Source organism: Micromys minutus (genome assembly GCF_963924665.1).
Source record: "Micromys minutus genome assembly, chromosome: 4".
Lineage (NCBI taxonomy): Eukaryota > Metazoa > Chordata > Mammalia > Rodentia > Muridae > Micromys > Micromys minutus.
The window spans coordinates 69741276-69756756 of record NC_137973.1 but is presented as its reverse complement, the minus strand read 5'-3'; the positions used below and the strand labels follow the sequence as shown (position 1 = coordinate 69756756).

Below are 15481 nucleotides of genomic sequence, written 5' to 3'. Positions count from 1 at the left end.
ACATAGCATCTTATTGAGCCTGAATCTGGAGCTCAGAGGTTTAGCTAGGTTGGCTGACTAGGGAGTTCCAGAGATCGGCCACACCCTGCCTTCCAAAAGCCAAGATTACAGATGCATGTTGCAAGTGTTTGGCCACTTACGTGTGTGCTTGGGAGCCAAACCCAGGTTCTGGTGTCTTCATGGCAAGAGCTTTACAGGCTGACTCATCTCTCCAGCCACTCAAAGCTTCATTCTTCAAAACAACTTATGCTTGTGTGCACACACTCACCTAAGGGAAGGTCAGAGGGCAACGTTCAGGAGTCAGTTGTTTTCTTGCACCATATGGGATATGGATCTTCAGATTAAACTCAGGTAATTGGGCATAATGACAAACACCTTTGTAGAGAGAATCTCATGTAAGCATTGCCTGTCAATAAAAAATACGATGGCCAATGAGCTGAGGCAGGAAATAGGAGGTGGGACACTGACAGGAAGAAAGGATTCTTAAAATAGCACAAAAATAAAAGGAAACACAGAGAGAAAAGAGACAGGCTGAGGTAGAAGAACTCAGAGACGCTGAGAGAGAGAGAGAGAGGAGAGCTGGAACTGAAGAGAGGTAACTAACCACATGGTAGATACAGAAAAGATTGGATGGCTTAAATAAGTTACGATCTACTCAGGGAATGAGCCCAAGCTTATGGCTTAGGCATTTAAAAATAATTAGTCCCAGAGTCGTCATTCCAGGAGCAGGACTGGGAAGGAAAAATAGAATCTAGTATCTTTTAACACACCTCTACCTACTGAGCTCACTCACCATCCTATCCATGCAGGACTCTCAATGGATGGGTGGCAGTGGTGGTACAGCCTAAGGAAATAATCTTTAAACATGTCTAAAAAGACAGTTATTTTTAGATGTACAATCATAGCCTTAGCATTCTGCCTAAAGCCTGTTATTGAAATGAACAAATAAAAAATCCTCTCAAAAATGCATTTGTTGGGACTAGAGCGTTGTTTCAGCAATTAAAAGTACAGACTGTTCTTCCAGAGGGCTCAAGTTTGGTTTCTAGACCTATGGCTGGCAACTCCAGGGAATCTAATGCCCTCTTCTGGCCTCTACAGGTACTGCATACACACACACACACACACACACACACACACACACACACACACACACACTGCTACATTCACAAATAAAAATATATAAAAATAAAATTTAAAAGGGTTCGTTTCTTAGGCACCAAGAGCATAGAGTCGGTTTATTCATACAGAAGTTGCCACAGAGCAAAGCTTGAGTAGAGTTGACAGGAAATGGCTCAGGAGACAGAGTGGCTATGCTTCCAGACCAAGAGGCTGTGAGAACTCAGAAACATAACAGGAATCTCATGTCTTTCAGTCAAGTGCCCTCCCTTTATCCTGCTGGTGACTGTGTACCTGTCTACTTAAATCTTTTAGGTTGACAGTCTGGACAATGTCATGCTGTCTCATTAAGCTCTAAGGGGATTTCACAATTTTTTCATACCTTACATTCTCCTACCTCAGTTTGTGAAGAAAGATTCTAGTCCAAAGTCAGAGTATAACAGCTCTCTGGGCAGTTCTGGGAAAGACTTTTACAAGACACACAGAACTTCATAAACGGAAGATGTTGCCTATATTGCTGCAAAATTCAATCTCCAGCAAAACTGTACTAATCAAAGCTTCTATCTCCTCTCTTATGACCAGATGTATCAATCAATGGAATAGAATTGAGAATCTAGAAATAGAAATGTTTTTAAAAATGGAAAAACTGGAGCTGGAGATACTGTTCAGTAGTTAGGAATGTGTACAGCTCTTCCAGAATCCGGTTCCCAGCACCTTCATCAGGCACCTTACACCACCTATTAACTCCAGGTTTAGACACCTCTAAGAATCTTGTGTGCATACACACACACACACACACACACACACACACACAAAACACTATATTGAGTGCAAGTCCATGTGTTCAGTCATCTTCATACAAATAAAATCCCCATCTACAACCTTCTCTGTTCCTGGTTCCTCTAACTCAGCAAACATCTCTGAGGGTTGTCCACGTTACTTTTCCATTTTTTAAAAACATTTTTGTTCCTACATTTATTCACATAAGGCAGTGAGTGCTTGGAAGTTTCTTTGATACTGACCTCCACTTTAAAAGACTCTACACTCATTACCATTGTTGTGTCTGAACCAGCAGTTAAACTGAAAAACTGTGTGGCCTACTATGTGCTTCTCATTTCTGCAGCTGTAGGGAGCTACTGTCAGTAAGTTCAACAGGGTATGAGCACCAAGTTTGAGCCATGAGAACCTGCCTCAAGCACTGATGCTTACTTTGCACAAGGACGAAGAGCCAATGCTTTGGAACAGCTGTGTGCAGAGAGGGCTCCAGTGCACAGAAGTGTGAGACAGAATACACCGTATGACACACCATGACACATGAAGTCCCAGGCATGGAGCTGTGGGGACCCAGAAATCTGAGGACCCTCCCTACATGTACTGTGTAGAAGGAAAGAGGCCCTGTGGAAGGCAGTGGTGTTCCTGGGGAACTAGCAGTGAAATAAAGGTCAGGCCAGGAAGGCTAATGGGGGCGACAGTAGGGAAGGAGTCTTGGAGTCTAGCCAGCACGGAGCTGAGGCAGAAATGCTTCATGTTCCACGGTCACTGCCAGAGGAAGGGGCTAGGCAATGAGTATGGAAATCATAAACCATGTCTTGTTTATTTACTTTCTATCAATTTTCATAATCTTTCCTACCCAGATTCCCATATTTCTAACAGTTTATCTAAAGTGTCAAACCAAGTATATTTTTAAAACAGATCCTATAAATAGGTCATGAGAAGCAGCCAAGGGAAAATGTCACCAAGTCACAGTGGCACGGAAGGAACATTCTACGGATGACTGACTCGAAGTGCTGCCTTGATGACCAGGGCTGAGGCAACGGTGGAAGAAGCTTAATGTTCTGGATTCCAACAGGCAGCTAGAACAAGTGCCCCTCACCTGCCCTTCCCCCTCACTCCTTCCCAGGAGACCCAACTCCTTCCTCACTGGCTTTGTCTCTTTGAAAGAATTTTACATGATTTGGATTCCAATATGATATTCAAGGGAATAAATTGTGTATCAATGAAAGGAAAAGGAAAGAGAACCATTAAGATGGCAAAAGAATGAAAAATGTAAAACAAATAGCAATACTTAAAAGAAAGTCTACAAACACCAGCCTGAAGAACCCTTACCTTGAGTCAGTTGACCATGTGCCTCCCAGGGGGCTGGCTGTCCGGGCAGGGTGGCTCTTCACCCATCTCCTACCTTGAAACAGAAACTGGCTTCTGGGTCAAAGGAATTTTATGATACTTGATTTGAACCACATGAATTGATGGGGGTGGGGGGGAAGCAGTGCAGGTTGCTTTATGAAACTGGAATTCAACCAACTCTTTTCCTCAGATCCTTTCTAAATGTGTGGTGCTAAACCCTTAAGATTTTATCTTATGATCATGATAAATGGTAGTTGCTTTCAAATATGTTCTAGTGAACAAAGCCAACTGGCTAGAAACCCTGCCTCCATGTCCAATTCTACACACGTGTCTTATTGATCCAGGGAATACAATAACTCGGGCAATGCTGGGCTGAAACACCTGTTTAAAGAGGTGCCTGACATAGTAAAATACATTCAGAAGATGCCATTGTGGTTCAGTGTGCTTTAAACGAATAGCAGTAGACGTAGCAATGGCCCTTTGTTTGTTAGTTTGTTAGCATTGTGTATGTGTGTTGTATGTGCCCGTTTAGAGACCAAGTTAACATTGGATGTCTTTCTCAATCATCTAATTTTTGTATTTGTTTTTAATCTCTGAACACCATTAATTGACCCACAATTCCCTTTTCTTTTTCTCTCCTCCAGCCAAGCTAGATTCCCCTAAGGAAAGAATGCCAAGGGGGAAGAAGATGGCCCTGGGTCCTGCCATTGTGAAGAAACAGAAGGCCTAAAGGGTGACTAATCCTTCGTTTGAGAAAAGAACTTCATCATTGCACAGGACATTCAGCCCAAAAGAGATCTCACAGGCTTTGTCAAATGGCCCTGCTACATCAGGCTGCAGCGGCAAAGGGCTATCCTCTATAAGCAGCTCAAAGTACCTCCTGCCATTAATCAGTTCACTCAGGCCCTGAACAGGCAGCTACCCAGTTGCTTAAGCTTGTCCACAAGTACAGGCCAGAGACAAAGCAGAAGCAGCAAAGGTTACTGTCCCATGCTAAGAAGAAAGTGCTGGCAAAAGAGTCACTCCAACTAAGGCACTGCCTGTCCTCCGAGCAGGAGTCAATACAGTCATTGGTGAAGAACAAGAAGGCTCAGCTGGTGGTGATTGCCCATGATGTAGACTCCACTGAGCCGGTGGCTTTCCTGCCTGCCCTGTGTCAAAAGCTAGGGGTCCCCTACTTCATCATCAAGGGACATGCACCACTGTTGCCTTCACACAGGTTAACTCAGAAGACAAGGATGCACAGACTTTTGATCTGGACCTTGAGAAACAGTAGCCATGAAAAGCTTAGGTCCAGGCATGGTGGTACACACTCCAGGAGACAAAACCAAGCAGCTCTCTAAGTTCAAGGCCAGCCTGGGACAGAGAAAGTTCTGGGTGAAGAAAAGTTTAAACCCAGGTGGGAGTGTACAGCCCTTTAATCCCAGCATTCAGAAGACAGAGCCATGCAAATCCTGCACTAGAGGTCAATCTGCAGGGCAAGTTCCAGGACAGGCAAGCTTAGACAGAGAGCAAGTCAGAAAACAGAAAGCTGGTAATAGAGTAAGGGGATAGGGACATGTTCCAGCCCCAGCATGCACCAGAACTCTGCAGCTTCGGTCATGTGATTCTGGCTTTAGAGTTAAGAATAGAAGGGACCCTAGGGATAGCCTATGCTGGTTAGCTGAAGCTAAGAAATTAGTGGTGATTAAGAAGAAACCAGTGGACTGGAGAGATGGCTCAGTGGTTAAGAGCACTGACTGCTTTTCCTAGAGGCCTTGAGTTCAAATCCCAGCAACCACATGATAGCTCACAACCATCTGTAATAAGATCTGATGCTCTCTTTTGGTGGGTTTGAAGACAGCTACAGTGTACTTACATATAATAAATAAATAAATCTTTATTTAAAAAAAAAAAAAAAAAAAAAGAGAGCACTGACTTCTCTTCCAGAAGTCCTGAGTTCAATTCTCAGCAACCACAGGTTGGCTCACAACCATCTGTAATGGGATCTGATGCACTTTTCTGATGTGTGTCTGAAAACAGCTACAGTGTACTCATATAAATAAAACTTTTAAAAAATACAAAAACAGAAGATAAAGAAGAGGAAGAAGAAGAAGAGGAAGAAGAAGAAGGAGGAGGAGGAGGAGGAGGAGGAGGAGGGAAGGAAGAAAGAAAGAAAGAAAGAAAGAAAGAAAAAGAAAGAAAGAAAGAAAGAAAGAAAGAAAGAAAGAAAGAAAGAAAGAAAAAAAAAGAAAGAAAGAAAGAAAGAAACCAGCATCTATCACACTGAGGTGAAATCTTCTGGGAAATGCTTATGAGAGCACAAAGAAGCTCTATGTTCCAGAGATAGCCAAGGTTGTGCCTTGTGCAGCAGCTGTACTTGGTAATGTGTAAGAATCACCCAGGTGGTACTGATTTTGAAGGCATGAAGGGGTCATGGAGAGCAGCTGAGGCTTTGTACTGTGAGAGGCCAGGGAAGGCCATTGGTGAAGTTGTAGCTTCAGGTGCAGTTGATGGCCCAGGACTGAAGGGGTCATGCGAAGAAGTTGAGGCTTGGCATCATGAGGAAAGTTTGTGAGAAGCTATTGGGGAAGCCTAGTTGTAAGTGAATACTCCAGCTTACTGAAGATGCCAGTAGCATGGGATGATCACCAAGAATAGCAGCAGCTGTGGAGTAAAATCACCCAGAGCCTAGAGTACTACAGAGGGCAGAGCTGGAGAAGTGACACCAGGCCTTTGGAGGAGCCCAGAAGATCATGTGTGGATCCCAGACATTGGAACAAGAAGCTGTAACATTGAAGTTGCCTTGGAAACCCCATGGGCTATCTGCCAAGGAAAGCTGCTAACAGGGAGTGGGACCAGCCAAGGAGAAATAAGTTGGTTGTAGTCAACAAAGATGAAAAAGGAGTGTAGATCTGAGGACCTCTTTGGCATTAGACATGGAGATACAGAGTTTGGATGTTGCCCCACTGGTTTCCTGTCTTGCTTTGGGGGTTACAGTTAAATGATTTGATGAATCTCAGAAGAGACTTTGAACTTTGGACTTGTTGAAACTGCTATAGACTATGGGGACTTTGAAAGTTTGACTAAATGTACTTTTTTTATTACGCTTTGCACAAGCCTACTGGGTCCAGGGAGTGGAATGTGGTGGTTTGCATATTCTTGGCCAAGGAAGTGACACTATTAGGGGGATCGACATTCTTGGGAGTAGGTGTGGCCTTGTTGGAGTAGGTGTGTCACTGTGGACATGGGCTTTAATACCCTTATTCTAGCTGCTTGGAAACCAGTCTCCTCCTAGCTGCCTTCAGATAGAACTCTCAGCTCCTACACCATGCCTGCCTGGATGCTGCCATGCTCCTGCCTTGATGATAATGGACTGAATCTCTAAATCTGTAAGCCAGCCCCAATTAAATGTTGTCCTTATAAGAATTGCCTTGGTCATGGTGTCTGTTCACAGCAGTAAAACCCTAAAGAAGACACAGGGTTTCTGTTTAGCTATAGCTGTCCTGGAACTCACTCTGTAGACCAGGCTGCACTGAACTCACAGAGATCTACCTGCCTCTGTCTTCTGAGTGCTAGGATTAAAGGAGTGAGCCACCATCTCCCAGTCTAAAAGAATTCTTCTTTGGGTCTGGTTATATGCCCTCGATTGGGTGGGGTGTTGTATATATATATCAATGGTTTTCTTTTGCTTACCTTTTTTCTTATCTTTGTGGCCTTTTATAAAATGAACACTTAATTTTAATGTTTTCAAATTATTACTTTTTAATATCAGTGGTTTTCTTTTAAAACTTCCGCACTGCCAGCAGACATGGAGCTGCATCTTCTCAAAGCCTCGTGCTTGCCCTTCCTTTTTCTTCCTTTTCCCACTGGAGTTGCCTTTTGTTGGTGAACATTATGAGTTTAGGCTCAACTTTTTGCACACAGTATCACATTTTGCCCAAACTATTTGCTGAGAAAGCCATCTTTCCCCCATTCATACAATGTTATTTATTTTTTTTTTTTTTTGTCAAAAACCAAGTGTTCATGAACACATCGGTCTACTTCTGGGCTTTGCATTCTATTCTGTTGGTTTGTTTTCTGGTTTTTGTACCCCAAACTCACCATTTTAAAATTCCCAGCATGTAAAAAATAAATCTCAATGCTTGGCTGAACAAGTTTGCTTAAGAAGTTCCTTTTCATATGTATCTTGCCTAGCCTTAAATTTTTATTTCCATACATAATTAAATCACTGTTACTTTGTACAAGTTCCATTTTGATTAATATTTCATTGAGTTTTATATTTTAAAATAAGAGAATTCGGCCAGTGCCTTTTAAGTGCAGTAGATGGTACTTCAGTCCCATGGCCTTGAATGTCCCCAGGGGATAAAAAGGGAGAATTTTATATTGGAAAAAGTATTAAGGATGAAACAGCTCAGCGTGAATCTTCAAATGTTATGAACCAAAAGGAAGGAAATGGTAAAGATAAAAGAATAAATGGACTGAAACAAATATGCAAAAGTGTTGATGAAGCACATGTTGGTTCTTTGTAAAGATTAATAAAATTGACAAATCTGTTGGATCAAATCAAGATGAAAGCATGGTAAGATCAAGAATTTTCGGGTGATCTCACATCGTAGTCTAAAACGTTACAAGAGATGAGCAGATGTGCTTACAGATTATGCAAATATGTTGGAAACTCTAGTTCCAGTGAACAAACTTCAACAGAAAACAATACAATTTAATGACTGTGTTAAAGCAAACGTCCAGTTCCAGAGGAGTAAGGATCCATCAATATGAATCTACCACATCTAGAAAAGACATCCAAACCAGAGGTAGCAAAATGAGTTGTTTCAAACATTCAGGCAGAAATAATCCTAACCTTCCAAACTCTTCCAGATAATTGAAAATGGGGGGGAAGGGGGTTTGCAACTGTGTGGTGGTTTGAATAGAACAGCATCCATATGTTCAAATACTTCAGTGCTTGGTTTCCAGTTGGTGGGACTTCTTGGGAAGGACTAGGAGGTGTGGCCTTGTTGGGAAAGGTGTGTCACTAGGGGCTGGCTTTGAAACTTCAGAAGACTATTGTAGCTGATTCTAAAATCTAGTTCCCTAATTGTTTCTTGGTTATGTCAATAAAGAAGCTAATCACTGGGCAAAGGGGGAAAAAAGTGAGATTTCCAGGTCTCAAGAGAAAGAGAAGGGGACACAGGGAGGATTCGGACTGGGCTTCGGAGCAGACAGGAAGCAGCAGACATGTAGGTCTGTTGGAGGAATCTACAGTGTGTAGCCTCCTCCAACGGCAGAGGCCAAGGAGGATGGAAAAGGCTACTGTTAATATTAGGATAGGAAATTCTTCACCCAGCCATTGAGTTATCTGGTCAGTTTTAAAATAATAAAACTCTAGTTCTCCTTCCTCAGGGCTGAAGGGGGGCAGGAGAAGAGAGCCTGGGGCTGTTATTCAGTCGCGCAGGAACAGTGGCTCCCAGCATTTCGGGGTTGGGTGGTTGTTGGCAGCTTGTTGGCAGAGCTGAGTGAGACCAAGCAGATTGGTGAAGCTAATGGTGGAGACTAAGTGAGACTAAGTGAGACAGCGCAGCAGGTTAGAGGATGTTCTGGGGCATAGCCGGAGCTGGGGTGAGCTCCCAAGAAAGAGCAAGCGTGTTTTTAAAATTATATGCTGCAGACTACACCTTTCCTCTCTTCCTCCTGCTTACAGACAATGATATAAGCTCTCAACTAATGCTTCGAAATCATGCCTGCCTGCCTGCCCTGCCCTGCCTGCCCTGCCTGCCCTGCCTGCCCTGCCTGCCTGCCTGCCTGCCTGCCCTGCCTGCCTGCCTGCCTGCCTGCCCTGCCTGCCTGCCTGCCCTGCCTGCCCTGCCTGCCCTGCCTGCCTGCCTGCCCTGCCTGCCTGCCTGCCCTGCCTGCCCTGCCTGCCTGCCTGCCTGCCTGCCTGCCCTGCCTGCCTGCCCTGCCTGCCTGCCTGCCATGATGGTCATGGACTCTAACTCCCTGAAACTATTCTTGGCTGTCCTGAACTTGTTTTTTAGACCAGGACGACCACAAACTCAAGAAATCCACCTGCCTCCCAACTGCTGCAGCACGTGCCACCTCAGTTGGTTTTCTTGTTTTACAATGATTACATTTAATTAACTTAATGCATATGACTTTGGCCTAAGTGTATGTGTGTGCACTGCATATTTGTAGTGCCTGTAGAGGCCAAAATAGGGGGTTGTATGTCCTGGAACTGGGGTTACAGGCAGTTGTAAGTGCAAAGATCCAAATCTGGATCCTCCGGCAGAACAAGCAGTTCTCTTAACCATGGAGCCAATTTTCCTCCCCAGTGATTATTGTTTTCTAGGAGAAACAGTAATACATGGCCACCTGGGTATCATCAGCTTCCCTTTTGGCATCTCTGGCCACAAGGAACTGACAGATTGCTGTATACTTCCTGCCCCACATTTGGGTATCTTAATAATGAATAAACTGTCTTCTGGCTTGGATAACAGTGGACTTCCTGACAGAAACAGCAGAGCCTCTCAGAGTCACACCAGAGGTGCAAGGCCAGCAAGATCAAGATCAATGACACCTCTGCAAACACACACACACACACACACACTGGCAGAATAAGTAGTCACTAGAACACCTACAAATTTGTATAGTACCTCCAGCGACTGACACATGTGGGAGTAGACGTTACATTGAACTAACAGCAGGACATACTAAAGAAATGACTATAAACCACAAAGCAAGGATTAAACCTCAAAAGGGGGTGGGGGATGCAGAGATGGTCAGCATTTAAGTTCCAGTTACACACACACACACACACACACACACACACACACACACACTCCAAAGCCAATCTAGAACGATGAGAAAAAAACCTAAGGGAAGTTTAAATAAAAACATAAAAACCCTCCAGAAGTTCAAGAAGTGTAGGTAAAAGAATGTCAGTGGCTAAATCGGGCAAAAAGACCTGTGCCTGAAAACTGAGTCTCAGGACTGCTAGAGAAAATACACATCCAGAGCTTCACACAACTGTATGTAGTCCAAAGATTAAATCACACAAGTTGAGCCACTTGAGATGGCACACATCTCTACTCTCAGCACTAGAGAAACAGAGGCAGGAAGATCTCTATGCCTTCCAGGCCAGCCAGAACTAATTACTGAGACCTGTATCAAAACAAAAACAAACAAACAAACAAACAAAAAAAAAGCAAACTCCTACTGGAAAAAAGCAGGAAGTGAGCAGAAATAAGACGGGGGGGGGGGGGGGCTAGAGAGATGGCTCAGTGGTTATGAGCTCTGACTGCTCGTCCAGAGGTCCTGAGTTCAATTCCCAGCAACCACATGGTGACTCACAACCACCTGTAATGGGTTCTGGTGCCCTCTTCTGGTATGTCTGAAGACAGCTACAGTGTACTCACATAAAATAGGTAAGTCTTTTTTTTTTTTTTTATTTTAAAAATTGTTTATTTAATATCCAGGGTTCCCTGGGAGAAAAGCTGTTGCAGGTTTTTGATCACACTGCAGTCCCCAAGATATATTTACTGGAAAAAAAACCTGTTTCTAAAGTTGTGGTGTGGCTCAACCCTTAGCACACACCTTTACCTGCTCTGGCTGGAATACTCCCATTCCCTTAGTTAACATTTTTAATCCCAAACAACGACGGTAAAGTGAGGTGGAAACTTATGGGTTCTTTGGGAAGTCAGTTGTGTTGGATGGTGTTTTGCTGAGGCAAACAGGTGAAGGAGTGTTTTCCTGAAGCAGATACAGGTTTTGAAAAGATGTTCTGCCAAAGCAAGCACATGAAAGGACAGATGATGAAGGATTCTTCACAATGACATGCATGCATGTGTCGGTTCATCTTACATTGCATATTTGAGCTCCATTTGTTAGGACGCCATAGAGAGAAATGCACTAAAACACTTCTGGTGGTGTGCTGCGGTTTCTTGCTGCTGACTTGGGCTGAATGGTGGAGTGATGTCAGCTAAAACAGATGCACGAACTGAGGCAAGACCAATTGGTCTTGAATCTCCACTGACCTTCACTTCTCTAAGAGAGCCACAGCTGAGAACTTTTCCTGGTATTCCTCCTGGTCCCCCTGCTGACTCGTGCAGAGGCTGAGGCCTGGCTGTCTATGCTAGGTCATGCCACCGCTGTTGCTAACCTAACTCTACTAAACTGGACTGCTGGTGTATCCATGAAGTGTTTGCAAGTGGATCGAGCTGCTGCTGCTGACCTGTGAACCGAACTGCTGACTTCCAGACATCACAGGCTGGAGTTGCTCCAAAGAACTCTAAAACTGCCTTCTAAACAGGTCCACTCCCCTTGTATCCTTTTCTTTTCCACAACCTCTGTGGGTGATAGGCTGTTGGTACCCAGTGCTGGAGTCCAGCTCCGTGGACGCCAGCGCCACCAACGCCAAGGCCATGGTGCAGCAGGCCTCAGGGAAGGAGAGAGAGAGAGAGAGAGAGAGAGAGGAGCTGCTGCCAATGCTGAGATGCTCTCCTGAGGCCAAAATAAATAAATCTTTTTTTTTAAGACTAAAAGACAGAAGGAGAAAGAGAGTATTACTACACACCAGCAAAAAGGAAGGTGTTTGATGAAACAAAAAACAAAAACAAAAAACAAAAAGAAAAACAACCAAAAAAAGAAAGAAAGAAAGAAGAAAAGTCTGTTTATCCAAGTTTAAATCCTCCCTCAAGCACTGTCAGTGGCTGCCATAGCCTCGGAACACCTTTTTTTTTTTTTTTTTTTTTTTGCGGGGGGGGGGGGGTGCAGTCTATGAAAAACTAAAATTCAAAGAAAATTCAATCTCACTTAAGGGAATATTGGAAAGTAACAATTCTTAACATCACATGCCTTATGTGATCCATTTGAAACCACACAGAATTACATCATTGTATGTCACTGCTCCAAGAGACAAAACAAACTTGAAGAACTAAAACATTTTTAAAATGCACAAAGCTTTATGAAGTCTCAAACAAAAATTTACTTTCCTGTACATACTCCTGTCAAATGAAGTTATTTCCTGTACACTTTTGCAAACTGGTCTTCTATTTCCTTTCATTTGACCTAGATTGGCTACGAGACCTAGAGAAGGATCTTGTGATTTCTCTCACGAGACAGAGACCTTTCTCTTCTGACCTAGATTGGCTACGAGACCTAGAGAAGGATCTTGTGATTTCTCTCACAAGACAGAGACCTTTCTCTTCTCCTGTCCCTAGAAAGTGACCTGCTCCAGCTTCAGGCAAAGCAGTTCTTGGGGATCTGCGCCAAGGTGAAGGAGTCCTCCTGCGGTAATCATCTTGAGGACGACAACCCCGAGGGGAAGGCAGGCCACGATTCTGACTTCTCTTTTCACCACTCGACAGTTCCACTCTTACAGGGCAGCCACATAATGTTCTTCCATCGAGCTCTCGGACAGCATCAGCAGCATCTCAGGATCCTCAAATTCGACGAAAGCAAAGCCAAGAGGGTTCCGAGCAGCCCACACACTTCAGAGTGGTCCATAGCCAAAAGTCCGTTCTAATTCATTCTTGTTCCAGTTGTTCCCAAGATTACCTACATAGACGTTAGAGTCCAAGGGACAGGAATCATGCTGCATTTGGAGATCCTGTATCCAAAAATCCCAAGCTCAAATCCTAACGCTCCGACAGGCACACCCGCTTCCCTCTGGCTCTGCTCCCAGATGCTCTCGGTCCCGCAGCGTCCACAAAATGGCCCCTCTGAACACTTTTATTTCTGATTTTTTTTTTAACTTAGCAAGTAGATGTGTTATCTTGGCTTGGTAGCAGACCCTGGTACACTAAGATGTTCCAGGCATCTGTCTGATCTTCTTCCCCAGCTACACCATCCAGCTGGTGATCTTCCTTTAGAATGCTAACTTCCTTACACACACTTTCTACAATTGCATGTTCTTTTTATAAGCCCATTTTATAACTGAGCAATGGAAGTACAGAGGTTAAGAACTTTTCTTTATTTGGCACACACCTTTAATCCCAGCACTTGGGAGGCAGACAGGTGGATATCTGAGTTTGAAACTAGGGTGGTCCACAAAGTGAGTTCCAGGATAGCAAGGGCTGCAGAGAGAAACTCCGTCTCGAAAGGGAAAAAAAAAATGTTTCTTCAAGTATAAGGTGGTTTTTGCTGTCCTCAGTCAATGTGTATCATATTCAAACAGAAGGGAGACATCATACACAGACAACATACATAGAAATACATGTAGACACAGTGGTCATCAATATGTGTCCTCTGATGACACAGAAACATGTCTGACTCCATACAATCTACAATTTGTGAGTGGAAAAACTCCCTAAGGTTAATGTGATATATCTGTAAAAGTGTAATGCTAAACATACAATGAATCAGCTCTTAGAACAGAAATCTGCAGTGCTAAGGAGACGCTGGCAGGGGCATGACTGCTGTCAGGCATGAAGATCTGAGTTCAGTTCCCAGCACTGCTATGAGAAAGTCAGGCTGCCACACCAGCACTGGCGATTTAGGGGGAAGGCAGGTTTAGAAAGCAGTCCCTAGAACTCTCTGAGCAGCTAGATTAGCTGAATTGGTGAGCTTCAGATGCAATGAGAGATCCCAGTCCAGGCCTGACACTGACCTGGGCACCGTCTTGTTAATGCCTCAAGCCCGTGGGAATAACAGCCTAACAAAGCCTTCCCCAGTCGATGTGTACACACTGACACTGCGTGCACAGATGTGGTCTGCAGCTGCCTCCTTCTAGGTGCTTGCAGCCTGAAACTGCTCCCCTACAAAACTCTCATCCCCCCAGCTGAGATTAGCCAAACCTGCTTCCTCCTTTGCCTATATACAACAAAAACCTATATAAAATAAACACCAAGTTTCTGGGTTTCTCCTGGTGTGTCCCCATCAGAGTACATGGTCCATCTGATCCCAGCTTTTCTGTTCATGTGTCTCTTCTTTATTCATTTACTCATATCCCCTGTCAGTTCAAGTCCCAGGTCATTGAGCACCCAATAGCAACCTCTGACCTCCGGAGTACATACATTCATGTGTACACACACATGAACACATGCATACCACATACATGTAACACAAAACCTGACAGAAAAGTGGTTCAAGAATATAAATGCAAGAAAACTAAGCACTAATAGGCAGAAATGTAAATCTATTCACACTTATGCAAGTATGTTCAAAACCTTACCACGCATCTAACTATAAATTCGTATATACGTGTTAGCTAACAATAGCTCAGCATTCTAAGGATTATCCTTTAGTTATGTGTGTATGTCCAAACGTGTATGGGTACCCAGAGAAACTAGAAAGGGACATCAGAAGTCCTGGAGCTAGAGTCGTAGGAGGTTGTGAGCCACTTGGTGTGGGGCTGCTGGGAACCTATCACAGGTCCTCTGGAGCCTCTCCAGTCAGCCAATCAGTCTTCGTCCATCTGACTCGAGGAACTAATAGCGTCAGTTAACACCTCACCACGGTTCTTACTACAGCAACATGGGCATAATTCAAATCCTTGGCCAGATACCAGTCATTCTAAAATTTGTCTATACACAGCTGAGCATACTTCCCTTCCCACAGTGCTCCTGTTGTTTGCTGTACTCTGGCTGCCTTTACAGCGTGTACCTTTTAGAAGATGTTTATCTCACTGTGTTCATTTACAGACTGTTTCCCTAGCAGGCCCTAAACTCCGTGATGTGCAGGCACCTATTCATTCTAGCATGTGTCTTATCCATGTGGCATGTGTCTGTTGACTGAGTAAACAAACATGTAATAAGCAAACATCTCTACTTCTGGGGCAATGTACAGATTTATAGTGGCATTTCTGAATCTGTGTCAAGTTACATATGTATGACAATATTCCTTTGAACCTAGTAATGAATCACTCCCTGCATTTATGGGAGATTTAATAATGCCTGCAGAGACCAGAGCACTGGCTGCTCTTCCAGAAAGACACAGGATCCAGCAACTACAAGACACCGGACAACTGTTTGTAACTCCATTCCTTGGCAATCCTATGGTCTCTTCAGACCTCCACTGGTACTGCATATGTGTGTGGTACATGCCCTTAAATACCAGCAGTGGGGAGGTAAAGGCAGGTGGATCTGTGAGTTCAAGACTAGCCAAGTGGGGGGCTGGAGAGGTGGCTCAGTGATTAAGAGCACTGACTGTCCTTCCAGAGGTCCTGAGTTTCATTCCCAGCAATCATGTGATGGCTCACAACCATCTGTACTGGGATCTGATGCCCTCTTCTGGTGTGTCTGAAGACAGAGACAGTGAACTCACATACATA

The 15481-nt window shown here is 44.0% G+C and overlaps 1 pseudogene across 1 annotated transcript; it reads right to left on the bottom strand.

The window, feature by feature from the left end:
• Positions 1–12260: 12260 nt before the first annotated feature.
• On the bottom strand, positions 12261–12811 carry LOC308419535 (serine/arginine-rich splicing factor 3-like; annotated as a pseudogene). The gene has a single exon. The product of its transcript is annotated as a serine/arginine-rich splicing factor 3-like (transcript).
• Between the last annotated feature and the right edge of the window lie 2670 nt (positions 12812–15481).